The sequence below is a fragment of the Ambystoma mexicanum genome, chromosome 9 (assembly GCF_040938575.1).
Source record: "Ambystoma mexicanum isolate Mex_15411 chromosome 9, UKY_AmexF1_1, whole genome shotgun sequence".
In the NCBI taxonomy this organism is placed as follows: Eukaryota; Metazoa; Chordata; class Amphibia; order Caudata; family Ambystomatidae; genus Ambystoma; species Ambystoma mexicanum.
In genome coordinates this window covers 1,018,304,287-1,018,322,074 of record NC_090931.1, presented here as the reverse complement: position 1 = coordinate 1,018,322,074, position 17,788 = coordinate 1,018,304,287, and the positions used below count along the sequence as shown (strand labels likewise).

At 44.9% G+C, this 17,788-nt stretch overlaps 1 protein-coding gene across 7 annotated transcripts in view; it reads right to left on the bottom strand.

Annotated features, from left to right (window-relative positions):
- LOC138488896 (sodium channel protein type 2 subunit alpha-like) overlaps positions 1-17,788 on the bottom strand; it is a 1,049,646-nt gene that overhangs the window by 731,053 nt on the left and 300,805 nt on the right. For all 7 annotated transcript variants that reach the window (XM_069616277.1, XM_069616276.1, XM_069616279.1 and 4 more), the window contains one exon: positions 15,485-15,562. The gene's annotated coding sequence lies outside the window, so the exon portion shown is untranslated. The remainder of the gene's footprint in view (positions 1-15,484; positions 15,563-17,788) is intronic.

Here is a 17,788-nt window from a genome sequence, read left to right as displayed (position 1 = left end):
GGCCAACCTTAAATAGAACACCAGAGAGAACTACAAGGAAAAACCATTCACAAAGCCTGGAGACCAGGGGCCTTGCAGGTCCCAGACAGCTAGCCAGAATTAGTCTGGCGGGTACTGAAGGACAGGTGTGGAATGACATCACACAAGCTCCGCTGTTAAGCACCAACTGCGTGGGAATGTTGTTAAAATAATTTCCTGGAACATGGCCAGTCTAAGGAAACATCTCATAGACCCAGTTTGGCGCAGTCTGATACAGGGCTATTATGTAATATGTTTCCAGGAAACCTGGGAGGTACAATCGTTTTCTTTCCAGGGATATGACATACACAAAATCCCTGCAGTTAAAGGGAAAAAAGGTAGACCTTCGAGTGGACTGCCCATATGGATTGAAATCAATCTTCATTGGAAAACGCTACAATTGGAATCTAGTCCCCCTCACATACAGATCTTGGGAGTGCTGATCAAGGGACGCTGAATAGTTAATCCTGGTTAATGTTTATAATCAGGTCTCCAATAAGCATTCAGGTAACATGATTGATGAGATAAGAAGATTTGTAGAATCCTGGGAAATTAGGGTGGGCACGACTTCAAGGATCAGGATGGTGGGGGACATGAATTTACAAATTGAACCATTGGTGGATATGGAGGGACTGTGGGATGATTTTGATGAGGCATGGGATATTCCCGACTTGGAAGCCCACAGGCCAAGGAGGGAGCCTCCCCAGGCCAGGGGTTCTACAACATGCTCCTGGGAATAGGCTTCAGTGCATGTAATGGGCGGTTTGCAGAGGATCAGCAGGCCAGACCCACATACCTAGGAATTGACAGAGGCACGCATATATATTATGTTCTCTAATCAATGAGGCTGTGGCCATTTGCCGTAACCTTGAAAGTTCTTGGTATCCACGGTAGTGATCATAGGCCCCTGTCCCTGCAATTGATCTATATGGGCAATTGCAAGAGTTTTTTCCCAGCACAGGCCCAGTAATCTGATACAAATCCAAGGCCAGGCAAACAGAAGGATTAAGTGGAATGATCTTGATTTACCAGCCCTCAAACCCGGAATTTATTAATTAGTCCTCACTGACCTTGAATACTTGTTAACTCCAGACACCCCAGATGTTGAAGAACCCCTCGCGTAAGATAGGCTAACCTTTAGCATACTGCCCTTTGTAACTAAACCGTGCAAAAAGATTAAAACATACACTATTAAAGGGGCTCGCTGTTATGATACTGAGTGTAGGACGGCCAAGCTTGATCTCTTGGTCTGTCTCAAGAGTAGGCTAGGTGTGACCGGGACTAGATGAAATCACGTAGAGCACACTAGAGACAAATTATAAAAACTTAAAAGAATGAGGAAATTCGACAGGAGTGGTGGAACTCCAGGAAGCAGCGAACCACTGGGATTCCAAACTGTTTTGGGGGATTGTCAGTGGGAGTAAAGAGGTTAATGGTAAAGGTCTTGCCAATAGTATCGCTGCATCTGAATGGAGGGAACATTTTCAGAAACTGTATGGCGCAGTAGACTCATATGAGCATCAGGGCATAGAAGTAAGGACAGAAAGTAGTGAGGGCACTGGAAGCCCCATGAGGTAGAGTTTAAGGAGGTCAATAGTGCAATTACATTGCAACACTGGGTCAAGGCCCCAAGACAACACTTCCTTTCCACCGACTTAGTCAAGGACGAACAAGAAATATGGGCACCTGCTCTGTGGCACCTGTTTCATGTGATCCTTAGAGCCAATAAAGTGCCTGTGTCTTGGCAGGAAGCAACAATAATACCAATATATAAAAAAGGAGGAAGGGAGGACACAGCCAATTTAGGCCCAAATCCCTTTTAGATGAGGAAGGGAAGATATTCACTAGAATTATATATGAACATCTTCAGGAATGGGTTGTCCACGAGGGCCGCATTGACCACTTACAGGCGGGATTCCGCCCTAAGATAAACACCACAGATCAGGTGTTCCGCCTCACCTTCATTATGCACAAATACACAACCCGGAATAACAGGAATCTGTATTCAGTGTTCGTGATCCTCAGGACAACGTTTGACGGCGTTTCACAGTATAAACTGTGGTCTATTATGGCCAAAACAGGGATAACGGAAAAACTCCTCCAAATCATTGTACACTTATGCTTGAACAATACAGCAAGGATCTGCTGGGGCTTAGGTGGTGAATTGAGCGAACTCTTCACTGTAACAAGTGGTGAGGCAGGGGTGTGTCCTCGCCCCACTCCTATTCCTCCTATATATTGACAAAGTTTAGGCATAGGAGCCTCGATCAGCCCAAACTAGGCTCGGAATCTATCCCCATCCTCCTCTTGTAGACACTGCTGTCCTATTATCCACATCCGTTGAAGGTCGGGAAGTTACCTCAGGAGCTTTTGTTGAGAAGTGTACTGACCTACAAATGGAGGTTAATATTGGGAAAACAAACGTGATGGTCTTCTTGCCAATATTTAAAAAAATCTCCAAAATTTGACTCCCCTGGAGCAAGTACGTAGCTTTGACTCTTTTGGTGTAAGATTGCAGGATAGGGGTGGCTAGACCCCACAGTTAGCTAAATCATGTGCAGCCTTGGATAAATATAGTGGTGCAGGCTGGAGATTTTTTCTCGCGCATGGACGTGGGACTATTACAACCACCCTCACTATACATACTGTCATGCCCTGCGGTTCCTGGAAGCACTGGAACCGTTTTAGGTGGAGCGGCCATTGATTGTTCCGTCACGTTTGTGAGGTGAAGATCTAGTCTTTTTCCGCACGTTGGTAGGGTGCGGCAGGCTGGGAGGTATTTATTTCCTGTCCTCCTGACACTCCGCACGTTGCAACGTCGGAGTTTTCGCTTTTTGCACACTCCTGTGCTTTTGTTCCAGCGCTCTCTTTGAGACTACTCTACGGAGTTCTACTTTTCTCCGCTCCGCGGTCCGCTGACTGCGGCCCTATTTTTTGCTCCTCCTTTTCTCATGTACCCTTGCGCCTCTTTACTAGTTTCTTCTAGCTTCCTCTCTCTATATTTTAAGTGCTTCTGCACTTACTGCCTTTTCTGTTTTCTGCTTACGTTTTGTCGGTTTTCTATCTTTTACTCGGCACTCTGCTCTCCTTGCTCTGCTCTTGCCAGCCCGCTTTCAACCCGGGACTCTGTTTCGCTTCCGGTGCTGTGGAGTACCTTCCCTTTTCCTCGCAGGGGATTTCTTCCTGCCGGTAGTGATCTCGCCGGTATACCGGTAAACGAGGTTTCCAGACAAGTCCGATCTATGAAAGTCTCGTCTAAACAGGTTCACCCCTGTTCCTCCAAAACTATCAAGGACTACATCGACTCCCTGGCTCCTGCCCTGGCTGACTTTTGCAACCACTCCTTCGCCTCTGGAGTCTTCCCTTCCCCCCTCAAGCACTCCCTTGTGCACCCTCTTCTCAAGAAAACCTCTTCCGACCCCTCCTGCCCGGCTAACTATCGCCCTATCTCCATCACTCCCTTCCTGGGCAAGCTCCTAGAGAAACTGGCCATCTCCCAGCTTAACCTCTATGCTGAATCTGTTGGTAGTCTTCATGACCATCAATCTGGCTTCAGAGCTGCCAGAAGCACAGAAACTGCTCTCCTGAACAACCTGCTCTTGAACCTCGATTCCAACACTCCGTGTGCTCTCATTCTGCTCGATCTCTCCTCTGCCTTTGACACTGTCAACCATGCCATCCTGCACAACCGTCTCCGGGAAAACCTGGGTATCACTGGTCAGGCTCTGGCGTGGTTGACCTCTTTCTTTTCAAATCAACCCTCCCAGGTCCAACTGGGGTCCTTCCTCTCCGACATCTTTTTCTCCACCTGTGGTGTCCCCCAGGGATCTAATCTCTCTCCCTGGCTGTTCAACCAGTATCTGGCACTCCTTGCCCACCGCATCGCCGCTCTCTGCCCTAATTTCCAGTGCTATGCGGACGATACCCAACTCATCTTCAGGCTACCCTCAGCCTCCCCCTCTCCTTCCCTCATCTCTGACTGTCTGTCTGCTATCCAAGAATGGTGTGCCGCCAATGACCTCTGCCTTAATGCCAGTAAGACTGAGATCCTACTCATCGGTACTCCCACTCCCTCCTTCCCTGTAGCTCTCTGGCCTGCCTCCCTTGGCCCCCTCCCTGCTCCTACCTGCAAGGCAAAAAACCTTGGGGTCATCTTCGACTCCACACTCTCCTTCTCTCCTCATATTTCTGACGTCGCCAAGAGGTCACACTACCAGCTGCACCTCCTCAGAGGTATTCTTCCCTTCCTCTCCTTCCCCCAGAAGCTCACTGTCTCCCGAGCCCTGGTTCTCTCGAAGCTGGACTACTGTAACAGCCTCTATCTTAACCTGCCTGCCTCCACTCTCCGCCCTCTGCAACTCATCCAGAACAGAACTGCGAGACTTGTCCTTGGCCTCAAGCCCAGGGACCGTATCTCTCCAGGACTGAAATCTCTACACTGGCTCCCAGTGGCTGCGAGGATAAAGTTCAAAACCCTCTGCATTGTCCACAAGGCCTTCTGGGGCCTGGGTCCTAAATACCTTCAACTCTCTCTTCCCAAATATCTTCCTTCCCGAGCCCTTCGCTCATCCGCCTCCAATTCCCTCAGGGTTAGCCGCTTCTCGAAGCAACGAGCTGGGGTAGATCTCTCTCCGCGGCAGGGGCCTCCCTCTGGAACAGCCTTCCTGCCTCCCTGAAACTTGAGGAGAACCATCTCTGGTTCCGGAAGCACCTCAAAACCTTCCTCTTTGCTTCTGCTTTCTCTCTCCCTCTCCCCTGCTGAACAGCTAATTTAATTCCTCACTGAAACTGCACTGATCCTGCAACTGGACCACTCTAAACGGCCTCGGCCCTGGGCCCTGCCACTCTCCACTTGCACTGATGCCCTGGAACCCTTTGCACTGCGGGACTGTCTCTGTATCCCTACAGCCCCCCCCCTCCCCCAGCACTTGTTCTGCACTTACCTCACACTTGCCACCAGCTGGCCCTATTTATTTATTTATTACGTTACGCCACTTACCTTGTACTGCACTTCCCCCCCTCCCCTTCCCCTTGCACTTTTCCCCCTCCCCCACCCCTGCACTTGCGCGATCTGAATGACACCTGGCCTAGTAAGATCGTTGTCTGTCTCCCCTTGTCCCCCCTCCCTGCCTCGTCGCGCCTTGAAACACATGTGTATAGGCGCGTTACAAATACCATATCATATCATACCTGTGCATACATACCTCCTCTGCAGTGAAATCCGGATCGGCAGTATCCTGCTACTTGTGCAACAACTTACCAAGAAGAACTCTGTTTGCTGTGGGTATTTTTGTAGCCTAAGGCTTTTTCCCCGATTTTCACGCCCATCTCGGTGGAGGGGCCACAGGGGCTACAGCTCACAGGTGGCCACTGTGGCTTCCTACCGTGCAACACCGTCTCTATATCAGTACAGAGATCCAGTCCTCTTCAACCCGGATTTCAGCTCAACAGGTGAGGAGTCGGAGGAGGGTAGTGGGTCTGAAGAATTCCTGCTCGCAGTTGACACATACTGCCCAAGCTAAGGCTGCGGCACTGTATGGAGCCGAGATCTGGGGGCCATGACCCAGTTAAAAAGCTGGACGTGGTAGAGGGAGGCTTCTTCAACCATTTGCTTGGCATACCCATGTCCAGGTATACCAATTTTTTTAGAACTAAGGATCAATCCAATAGGTGTTGACGTTGCCCTTGGGCGCGTTGTGTAAGCTAAGAGCTGGAGGTAATTCCGCCACACCACCCTTAAAAAATGCCAGAATTACAGGTACCAGTACTATAGTTGCGATAATACTGGCAACTCGCCCCATGGAATCCTATGGGACTCCATGGAATGGGGATTAACGGCCCTTACTTCCACTCGGAATCTGCCAGTAATTTCGGCAAATCAAGTGCCGGTAAGGGTAATTCCGTTTGGTGGTATACCACCAGATTAACCGGCGGGAAGCCACAAAATTGATAATGAGGCCGGGTATCTTTTCACATTCACCAATAAATTGATGCAGTACACGTTCTTAAGGCCCTACCTTGTTCTCCAAAATTTTGAAAAAATATTTGGATTCTGTACAGTTTCCAGGAGGGTCAATGCTGGTGTAATAAGTTGATTATTTGCTTTTACCTTCCCCCTCCTGGGACGCATGTGAGGAAGACCCACTGGTTCTGTTGACAGTGCTCACTGAAAAGGGTCACACAGCATCTAAGGACAAATTACAGTTATGCAGTATCTGGGCGATGAGATTTCTGCAGGGGGAAAGACACTTGTCCTAGGATCGAATTGCTGCAATCCATAAGTCCCTAAACCCCAAACCGAGAAGCATTTGAGAGAGTTCCTCAAGGTGGTACGTTTCTGCAGGCAGAGAGTCCTGGATTATGTCCATAGTTAAGCCCCTTCAAAACCTCACATATGATTTGATTCCGGAACCCCTGACACGGTCTCAGAAAGTCAAAGATGCCTTTGTCACCATTAAGCAAGTGCTTGCAATAGTTCTTGTTTTAGGTTTGCTGGATTATAGCAAGCCCTTTGTCTTGTTTTGCGACTAACGCAAGGTGTGTTGACTCATTTACAAGAAGATGACAAGCATCGGGCTGTATCTCATCATAGTGTAGCGTTAGATCCAGTAACCACAGCACTCCCAGCGTGTCTGCAAGCTGTTGCTGCTGCTGTACTATTGTGAAGAAAACAGACTTCTTGGTAAAGGGCCATCCTGTGACCGTTTCTGTTCCTCATGCAGTATTGTCACTGTTGCTTAAAGGCAAGACACAGAATGTGGTGAATTCCTGCCTTATACGCTACAGGGAAGTTGCTCAACTCTGCTGCCAATGTCACCCTGAATCGTTGTTCAGTTATAAACCTTGCTTCCCTGTTACTTACCCTGGAGGATGGGGAGCCCCACGACTGTCAGGTTGTTGTAGAAACACTTTTGTCTCTCTGTGTGGACTTGTTTTATGTACCCTTGCTTAATCCTGAGCTGATTCTGTTCATGGTGTTCATGGACGGCTTGTGTATTAAGGTGCCAGAAACAGGGAATTGGTTTCAGGGTATTCTGTACTAGAAGCATACTGGTTACCTATGGCTAAGTCAGCTCAAGTGGCCGAGCTTGTGGCCCTCACCCACGGGTGTACTCTGGCACTGGCTAGATCAGCCACAATCTACACTGATTACAGGTGCACCCACGGGTGGTCCACGACTTTGGAATTTTGTGAAAGCAGCAGGGGTACACCATTCCTGAATGGAAAATATGTGTCCGCATTATTAGAGGCACTGTTATTTCCTGCAGAAGTAGCCATCCTGAAGGTTAAAGGGCATGAACCCTCAGTCATTTACGGCCCATGGAAATGATTTGGCCGATGACACAGCTCGTTGAGTGGCCTTGAGAAGGCCCCTGGTTCCTAATGAATGTCTTGTGTGTGTTGTAGTTCCACGGTCACCTATACTTTCCCTGACCAGTCTGGCAATGCTCCAAAATCAAGCTCCTAAAGCTGAAAAGGTAACCTGGATCCAACTTAAGTGTGTACTGGGAGGAGATTCCCTTTGGGGTTCCCCAGATGGCTGAGTGGTGGCACCCAAGGTACTTCTCTCCTACCTAGACCGTGAAGCTCACGGCTTGACCCATTCAGGTAAAAATACCATTATTGTAGTTACGAGATTGGATGGCTCATGGGTTACCGGTTTTGTGACCATATGCTCTACGTTATATAGTTCTCTGGGGTATAGATTCAAAATCCACATATGTGCCAGATTGGCATGCTTGGCACCTAAGAACATCTGTAATAAAATCTCTTGACAGAGAGGCCTTTGAATTTATCCACGTTACTGGCCATAATGTTACACTACAGGGCCAAGCCATTGAGATATTTGGTGTATAGGCCACTTTAAAAATAAAATGTTTTTATTTACATTTTTCAAATAAAAATCTTTACTCCCCTCCCCTTTCCCCCCAATCCCACTTCCCACCTACTCCCCCCCACCAACCCGCGGGCAGAGTCAACATTACACATTTCAACTGTTCAAAATGGCAACAAATATTCTTGTTTACATTATGTTCAATATCCTTAGATTATGTATCCCCAGTTAACCATTCCTGGAGTACCCCTAGCTGTGCAGCCCCATATTTTTTTTCAAAATTCACAGGCCATTCCCCCACTTTCTCTGGGTGCCATCAGCGCTAGAAGTGCCACTCTCTGAGTTTTATTTCGCCAAATAAATATCCTAACCTCTTTATTCAACGACATGAAGTAAGACAACAGAATTTTTACTGGAAGAGCTTGGAATTTATAGAGTATCCTCACCAGAGTCACCATCTTAATAGTAGCTATCCTTCCGAGCCATGAAATTTGTAGTGGAGTCCATTTTCCTAAATCCTCCTTCACCTTGTGCAATAATTGTGGGTAGTTACTATCAAACAGCTGGGAAACCCTCTTTGTTATGTTGACCCCAAAATATCTGATATAACTATACGCCACCATAATCGGAGAATAGGAGGACAATGCCTCTTTCTGTTGTGTGAATAGCCCTTGTTCCAAAAGCTCCGATTTCCTCATATTGATCTTATTACCTGCCACCCATTTAATGTTGGCCAATTCTTCCAACAATACTGGTATGGATCAGGTTCTAATAATGTCAGCAACATGTCATCTGCGAAGGCCGTGGTCTTGTGCCCCACACCTCCAAATGGGATACCCCGTATTGTCCCTCTCGTTCTCTTTCTATGTAAAAATGGTTCCAGATATATAGCATATAAAATTGGCGATAGCGGGCCTCCAGCCCGTGGACTCCTACCTTTGTTTATGCTACGAGAAACTTGTTTGTTAATCGCCAACCATATCATGGGAGATTGATAATTTGCCCGCATCATCTGTATAAACTTGGTGCCCATTCCCACCTGTTCCATCGCGAAAAATAAAAGAAGCCATTCCACGCGATCAAACGCCTTTTCAGTCTCCAAAGACACTAAACCTGCTTGTATCTGTTTTATATTCATTTTTCAATTAAATGGATAACCCTCCTAATGTTATTGGAAGTCTGTCTACCTAATATAGACCCTGATTGGTCTGTATGTATCAATTCAGGTAGAAGCTGCGCTTATCTCGTTGCCAAAATGCTAGTGAATAGCTTTGCATTGATATTTAGTAAGGCGATGGGTATTTATGACTGACATTTCGCCGGGTCTCTCCCTGGTTTTGCAAAAACCACTACCTTCGCCTCCACCATAGTTGGTGTCACAGCCCCTTTGACCCCTACTGTGTTACATAATTCCTTTAGTTTCGGGACCAACTGCCTCACATATTTCTTATAAAAAGCAGCCATAAACCTGTCTGGTCCCAGTGCTTTATTTATTGGTAACGCTCTTATTGCCACCCTCACCTCCTCCTCACAATTTCCCTATCTATATCCTCCCGATCCTCCAATGTTATTTTGAGCATATTTATGTCACTGTTGTAGCATTGTGTCTCTCAATAATCAGGGTGACTTGACGTGAATAATAATTCATATAATTGAGCGAAGGTTTCGGTCTCGGTTACTATTGACCCGTCTGGCTCTGATATTCGCTGTATCAGCTTCGCAGCCTCTATTCCCTTCAATTGTCAGGCCAGTAATTTATCTGCTTTATTAGCGCAAAAATAATATGTTTGTTTAGTTATCAGTAAGGATCTCTCTGCTCTTCGAGTTCGTATTATATTTAGCTGACTATTTAATTTGTTCAATTTATTGGACTATGCCCTTGTTCTATAATTATCTACATCTATTTGGGTATCTTGCACTTGGGTCTCTAGATCCCCTTCTATCTTAACCCTCTGTTTCTCCCACTGAGCTCCAAGTGCAATCATTTCTCCCCAGATTACTGCATTAAAGGCGTGCCATGTCCCTTCAGGCAAAACCAAATGATTGCTGTTAATAGAGAAATACTTTCCATTTTGATTCTTATTTCCTCAACCATTACTTCATCATGTAGTAATTCCCATGCCCACAATCCGGCACGCGGTCCCATATCTCTAAACTGAACCTTTAGCGGGGCATGATCCGATAATACTATAGATCCCACCTCTATTTCTTTTATTTCCCCCATTAATTTAGCCATTGCCCACACATAATATATTCTGGAAAGCAATTGATATATGTGTGAAAAATATGTATACCCCTTTCGCCCCCCCCCCTCTTCATTCGCCATCATGCAGTGTTATATTTTCAAAGCTTTTCTTGAACATCCATGTGGGTTGTATTGTTCCTTTCCCCCCGCCTCCACTCCTGTTTATCTTAGGGTCCCAAGCCATATTAAGATCTCCTGCAAGTATTATTTCCCTGCTTGTGAAATCCTCCAGTTTACTTGCGACCTTCCACAAGAATGGCACCTGTCCTGTATTAGGCGCATACACCGTTGCCAGGGGGATTAGTGTATGCTCCATTTGCAACAGCAAAAATAGATACCTTCCCTCCAAGTCCGCTTTGTACCGCACCACCAATACCCTTAATGTGTCTCTAAGTCCTATCATTACCACAAAGGTCTTCCCAGCTGCGTTGGATTGATATATTCTAGAAAACAAAGACAATATCCCCACTCATTTGTCTACCTTCATAATGCGTGTCTCCTGAAACATAATAGCCACTCTTTCGTTTTTAATTATACTTTCCACCTTTTTCTACTTCACAGGGGAGTTTAACCTTCTTACATTATATGATATAACCTTGAATATATACTATACAGAAATATTTGCTATTGAAATCAAAATATTCCCCTGTAGAAATGGTTGCCTCATCCACTTTTCCTCTGTTCACACACCCGTTAACCACCCATCCTTCCCCAATTTAGCCCACCCTAGAACCCATCCCAGGCCTACAATCCTAAGATACCCTTGGGAGACATCCCCAAGCCAAGGTCTGGAACAAACTTGGGGTCACCCCCATAGGCAGTATCCTACCATCTCCCTTACATTCCAAGACATCCTCCACTAGTCCGCTGCTCAGAACTTCCCTTGGGCCAGCCACTCTTATTCACCCCCCTCCCTTTCCATTTCCAGGTGCATTTCTTCTTTTAAGAAGTTCCTTCACCACCCTTTTCAGCTCCTCCACCCTGCCCTTTCTCTTGAGGCCCTTGCAAATGTTCCCCTCACCCACCCTTCTTCCCTGTTACCACAGACCAGTCCCATTGTCACATCCCTCGTTGGGAGGAAGGCCTCACTCATCTCTCTGTGCCCCTCTTCTTCTACGATATTCAGTAGTGCCAGTCCTTTAGCACAGTGTTATACAATGTTGCACCCCTTCCAGGGTAAAAATCAGCCCAAATGGAAACGTCTATTTATGCAAGATCTGATTTGCAACTAAAGCACGTGTTACTTGAATCATATCTTTTCGCTTCTGAAGTGTCACCAACACCAACTATTGATACAATTGAATTTGCATCCTGTTTACTGTAACATTCCCTTCTGCTCTTACTGCCACCAAAATACTCTCTTTGAAACCATACAAAGTCACTGCAACCAAAACGTCTCTAGGTCTAGCGCCGGGTTCCCTCCTCCTCGGCCCTACCCTATGGACACGATTAATACCTATGTTATCTGGTAGGACATCTGTCAGCAAATTCCCAAAGCATTGTTGAACCATAGTTTTAAAATCTATATCTGAAATTGTCTCACTTAGACCTTTAATGCGGATATTTAACCTCCCCGAATGGTTCTCCAAATCTTCATCTTGCATTTCTAAATTGTCTAAGACTCTCGCCAGCTGTTCTAAAGGTTTGCTGTTCTGACGTACCTCCTGTGACATCTCCACAAGGCGTTGCTCAGTGACATCAACTCTTTCACCCAGCTCTTTCATTTCCCCCTTAACTTCCATCAAAGAGGATCTCAATTCTTCCCGTAACGACGTGAATTGTTGTCTAAAGTTATCTGTAATTCTCCCTTCCATCTCACTTAGGCATTCTTTGAGGTCTTCCTCGCTGAACGCCATTTCACAAGTTTCCAAGGTATCCGTTTCCCTGCCCTCCACTATATGTTTCTTATTGTTTCCTGTTCCTTTATCTCCACTTTGTTCAGCATGAAGTTGCCTCCTTTTAGTCTGGGTGCCCTTATCTTTGGGTTTTGGCATTAGGATTCGTTTGATTGTCCACACACTCTCACTTTATTATGTAGTTGTCCATCTCTTCTGATACTCTCTGATTCTGTTGGGCTTACTACATTATCTCAACTCTATACAAGCTTTCCACTTTTACATCTATATTTATTTCCTTTACACCAGCCGAGCTTGCTTTTTTTTTTCTTTTTTTTTCCTTCAGTTATACCCACAATTTGGAGGGAAGCACTGCATTCACCAATCTGGGCAAAGTCTGCAAATCCACAGACACTTCTAGTAAGCTTAAGCCATATCTAGTGCCAATAGTCTCTTACCACGTCCTCTTGAGCTCCACCGCTGTCCGCCTTTACCAATCGCCTGATCTCCTGGCTGATTCCAACTTTAAGTACACTCAGTTAGCGTAGGCTTATTAATCTCTCTTTACGTCTCTGCAGCGCTACATGCGGGACAGATGTATCACTTTGCTACTTTTCACCTTTAGTCTATAGTTCCTTCCTCGCCACTTCTATTGAAAGGGTAGGCACCGTAGCAGGTTAACCTCAGCTTCCTTTTTCCAGCCGCTGGAATCCTTGCTCTACTGCCTTCAGCATACACCAAATAATACTTCCAATGCCTGCTCCTTACCCCTAATGGGGCATTTTCATCTCTACATTTGAATCCCGGGCCACTACACTTTAGCTCCTCCTCCTCTGACCTGTGTGCTACCTCTCTGCCAACGAGGGAAGTTATTCAATCCGGTCGCAGAATTCCTTCCGAGGATGCACCGCTCTTGATATTCCTTCTTGCCTTCTGAGGGGTGATGCCCACACTGTCTCCAACGCTAAACTCTCTAGCGGTGTGCGCCTGTAGCTCCGCTCTATCAGGGGCTGCCTGCCAGCCTGCCTCGGCATCGGCTCCTCACCTTCTGCAGCCTTCTCCGCCGCAGGCAGGCGCACCGCACTTTCACTTGGGTATGTCCCTGTTACTGCCAGACCGCACCTTCTTTGGGGGGCTGGAGGTTTTAGTTCCTTTAATCAGGGGTCTACCCTTCATTTATCCGGCTCCTGACTTTCTCCACATGCCCGGTCAGCACCCAATTCACATATACATGGGCTGCTAGAATTTTGGCCCGTAGCGGAGGACTTCATGTCCTTATTCATCGGTCGCCCTCTTGGAATCCCCTGTATGGGCCACTTTTAGTCCCTACAAATAGGCAAATACTCCCAAAAAATAAAAATAGGGAGTTAAAATACTCAAAACAAAAAATATGAAACAGACATGTCAACACTTGTGCCTCTGCTTTCCCCTACACAACTCGATGGGTATGTTTGACCCAGTGGCGTGCATAGTATCATAGGAAGAAAATAGTATTTTTACTGCCCGAAGTAAACATGTAACATTTAGGGCCTGATTCATGGAATGTTTTCGTATGGGATTACGCCATTATAAAACACTTCCATGAATCTGGCCCTTCATGTAATGTACATGAAGCACTAAGTGCAAAGAAAATATTATTACAAAATTGTTTTCGTTTACCAGTTAAAATATTTTTACTCACTTATAAAATAATCTCATTGAGAATATGACTTAATTATTTACTCCCAATTCAAAATCTTATCTGGAACACTGAACTGAGGCCCAAAGCAAACCTATCCTCAAAATAGTCCTAATTCCATATGAACAGCATAAGCAGGAGCTCTGCCTGGTAGGGTATGGTGAGTGAAAGAAAGCCTAGTCTCAATTATTTGGAGTTTTTCTAGTGACTCAAAACACCATATGTCAGTGCCATATCATGCTACTGCCAGGGCATTTGTTTTTTTATTCTTAATAACATGTTGTTGCCTGTGCCGACCACACAGAAAATGCGGCCCACAAAAGACAACCAACAAAGATGAGGGGGAACGTGGCTGATGGCAGCAATACAGGGCATGGAGGGTGAGGTGAGCAGCTGTCACACAGGCCTATCGAGAGCAAGTAAGTGGATCAGCAGAGGGAGTAAGAAAAACAGTAGGGTCCAGGCAGCCAACTGGGCAGGGGAATAGGGAGATAAGAAAGAAGACAGTGTGTAAAAGGAAGGATTCAGGGGCTGGGGGAGGAGGAGCTTGGGGGGGGTTAGATTTGGCATCAGTGGATGGCAAGTATGAAGGACAACAGCCACCCCCCCCCCCCCCCATAAAGTGGATTCCAGCTCTCCTCATTCCCCACTAGAGAAAGCTCAGATAGAAGGAACTGCATAATATAAGGAGCTTTGTTTTGGAGCTACCGCAAGTGGGCAACTAAGGCACCAAACCATAATTTCAGTAGGTTTGCTTTCAAATATTGCATAAGACTTCTTATGCCTGCAACCTATGTCACAAGGGGTTGCAAGTATAAGAAACCTGCAACCCTTTGTGACATGGATGAAGCCTGTTTTTCTATATATTGTAACAAGATTCCTCTGCGTTTTTTTATGTCCAACCAGCCTTTATTTATGGCTTTTGTATGTCGCACATCCCTGAGCATAAGACAAAAGTAAATCCTGAAAGACTTAAACAATGATATCTTAATAGAAGGTACATCTTTAACTGTAAGAGTTCTAACATGCTTACGTTGCCTACTATTAAAATAGCAGATTTTAATAGTGGGCAACATAGTGCCACATTCCTTTTCCGATTTATTTTACCCCATAAAGTTAGAATATATATCAATTGTAATGCTGGTGGTTTTCTAGCTAGTACAAGACATCATCCTCATGGACTAAAAGTGGTAATCTTCATGCTCCTATGCTGGGAACGTGAGGATTAGATTCTGCAAGGGAAGCCTGAAGACCATTTGTGAAATTATTACAAAGTTTTGGGACTAACAGACACTCCTCATGTAGGCCCCTATCACCCTCAAAATGTTTCAAATATGTCCTTAAAAGTATCAACTCAGCAATGGGCAGGCACATTGGGTTCAATTTTGTTGGTTCTGTTTGGTCCTTCAAAATTAGCCTCCAGAACTGATGCAAGCTTCAAGGAGGTACTCCTATATTCCTAGAACCAATTGACATTTTCTTTTAGCTCCCACCTACTTATAATATCTATGATTGTCATTAATTTCTGTCGTACCCGTATTTGCCTATTTCATGGCAATCCACAGGGCATCCCCCATGCTTTGTTACAATATCTGTCAAGTCATCCCTTTTTAGGCTGTTTTTTTCTTATTTTCACTGATGAAATACATTTTTCTTCAAAGACTTTTAATGAATTGTCAAAGTTACTGATTGTGATCTTACTCGGTAGGGCCATCCTGTAAACACCTAAACATGTATTCAACAAACTCCAGCAGAATATACATTTCTAAACAGGCTTGATCAAGACATTTACACCTTATTCTTATCCTATTTGTTGCAAGTTATTTTAATAAAACAATTAAAAATGATACAAAAGAGCAACTTAAAATATTTACCACAAACAGGCAGGAGCGAAGAAATTCATGTTAGAAACAAAGGTGTTCTTCTACATCCAGGTGCCAATTCTTCAACATCTGAAATATGAACATAATTAATATTATTGCGTGAAAACAATTTACAGTACCCTTCCGACGAAGAACTGTTTTTCAAAAAATGATTTATTTTTGACAGTGAAATAGGAAACGTTACTCACTGTAGTGTTTACTGTACTCCGAGTACAAAGTCATCCTATCTCCATAATTGTGGTAGCTCCTGCTCACAGGGAAGAGACCACAGTCATTTTCTCGTCAAGAAAATGTTCCCTCTATTGTAATTGGTTAACATAGCTGGATACACAAATGCACTGAGCCATGTACCTGCAGGCGCTACCCCAGCTTCACTTCACCAGTCCTTTCTCATCCTCCTACGCCATACCTGATAGATGCCTAGTTTAGCGTGAAAGGTGGGCAGGCATAGAGAACAAGAGGTACTATGGAGGAAAGTAGTTACTACAGTGAGTAACTTAAACGGTGAGTGCCACTTCCTAAATACTTGTGGGAGAGTTAAAAAAATAAAAAATTGCTTGTAGCCGGGTTGTCAACATAAACTAACTGGCCAAAAAGTATCTGAGTACTGCCTGGCCAAATCTGCCATCAGTGTGAGAACTGGAGCACAAGCAGCTAGAAAAACAGCAGAAGACAAGGCCCATGTAGCAGCCCTGGCTCTTGCCGCTGATGAAACGTGCCTCATAAAAAGAAACAGAGGCTGCCTTTGATCTCAATGAATGAGCAAGGAGGCCCTTAGGAGAGGCCAATTATTTCCAATTGTACAGACCCACTCATGCAGAAGATGATACATCTGGCTATGGTAGACTTAGAGGACAGATGGCCAAGTAAATGTCTCATAAAGGACCAAGTGCATCTATGAAGAATGAAATTCTCCAGTTCAGTTGAGGTAAAGGTTGAGTGCCCTGTGGACACCTATATAGCTAGCACTTTCTCTGCTTTCGAAAGAAAGAAAACCGGAAGGCAAATATCCTGACTGATACGGAAATCAGACACAACCTTTGGCTATAAATGAAGGGTGAGTCAGGAAAAGCACCTTATCCTTATGGGATGTAGTAAAAGGCTTTAAAGCTGACCCAGCCGGCAGAGATGACCACCATCAGGAATGCAGCCTTCCAGGATCAAGATTAAGCTAAAAAATACACAATGAAATCAGCATAAAAATAAAATATGATATGATCACAATCTAATAACAAATAAAGATAAACAAAGATAAAATGCAATATGATCATGAACTTACACAAAATTTGAAAAAAAGTTTAACCTAAGGTTCTGTCTACCGACTCAATTCGGCTACTTAACAAGGTAAAATCAGACACATATTACAAAATAGCACTCTCAAAATGTTCTCATAGTTATACCCTTCCCAGGGCGGTGTGCTTAGCTGGCCTCGAAATTATTTTTAATCTTCCAGACTACAATCAAAAGGCTAGTCACCAGTCTTGTCACTTGCATCTCACAGTCACCAGAAGGTCAGACCGGGGCATTTGAATCCAAGATCAAACCATTATTAGCCAGCAAACTACCTAGAAGCTGGGCCCTCTTTTGCCTGCATCAAGGACACGTTAATACACATTTTCGTAGCTCTTCCATGGCCTGCTGGACAAACGCCACACCATGGATCAGCACTCAGTTCCATCTCTTTAAATGACTAACCAATTGCAGTTCATCAATCCTGACCATGGCAAACAGACTCCTTTGTTGACAAGGGTTCTCAAATAGGGTGGTTGGAAAGGCTCTACTGTATACATTTCACACCATGGAAGAAATGCAATGTTTTTCCAGTGCAGTCTCCACGTTCTTATGTTCTTTTGTCTGTGTATTTTCTTTAGGGTAGTAAATAAGATGTTTGTCCTATCCGGGATTCTATCAACCATTCCACATCAAGATTTTGACGTTCTCATTTTAGACACATCCTAAACTTTGAAGGGACAGAAAAAGAAAAACGTTCCTTCCTTGATATGCCAATTAGGTTGCTGTAATCCGAGACTGACTTTTTCCAAGCATACTTAGCGGGACTGACACGCACCCTATTCAACACTACAAGTGCTCGAATATATTGCCACATTGGGGAAACCTTGGGGAAGAAGTAGCAGCCTTTTTCGAAAAATTCCTTTCACTTATGTTAATTTTATTGCTTGCTGCATCCACCCCCACATTTCAGCACCATTATTTTATTTATTTTGTTGTAGTTTTTTTATAACAAGCTTAATACCTGATTTCGGTTACTAAGTGCTGATCCGGGATTCGGACTTC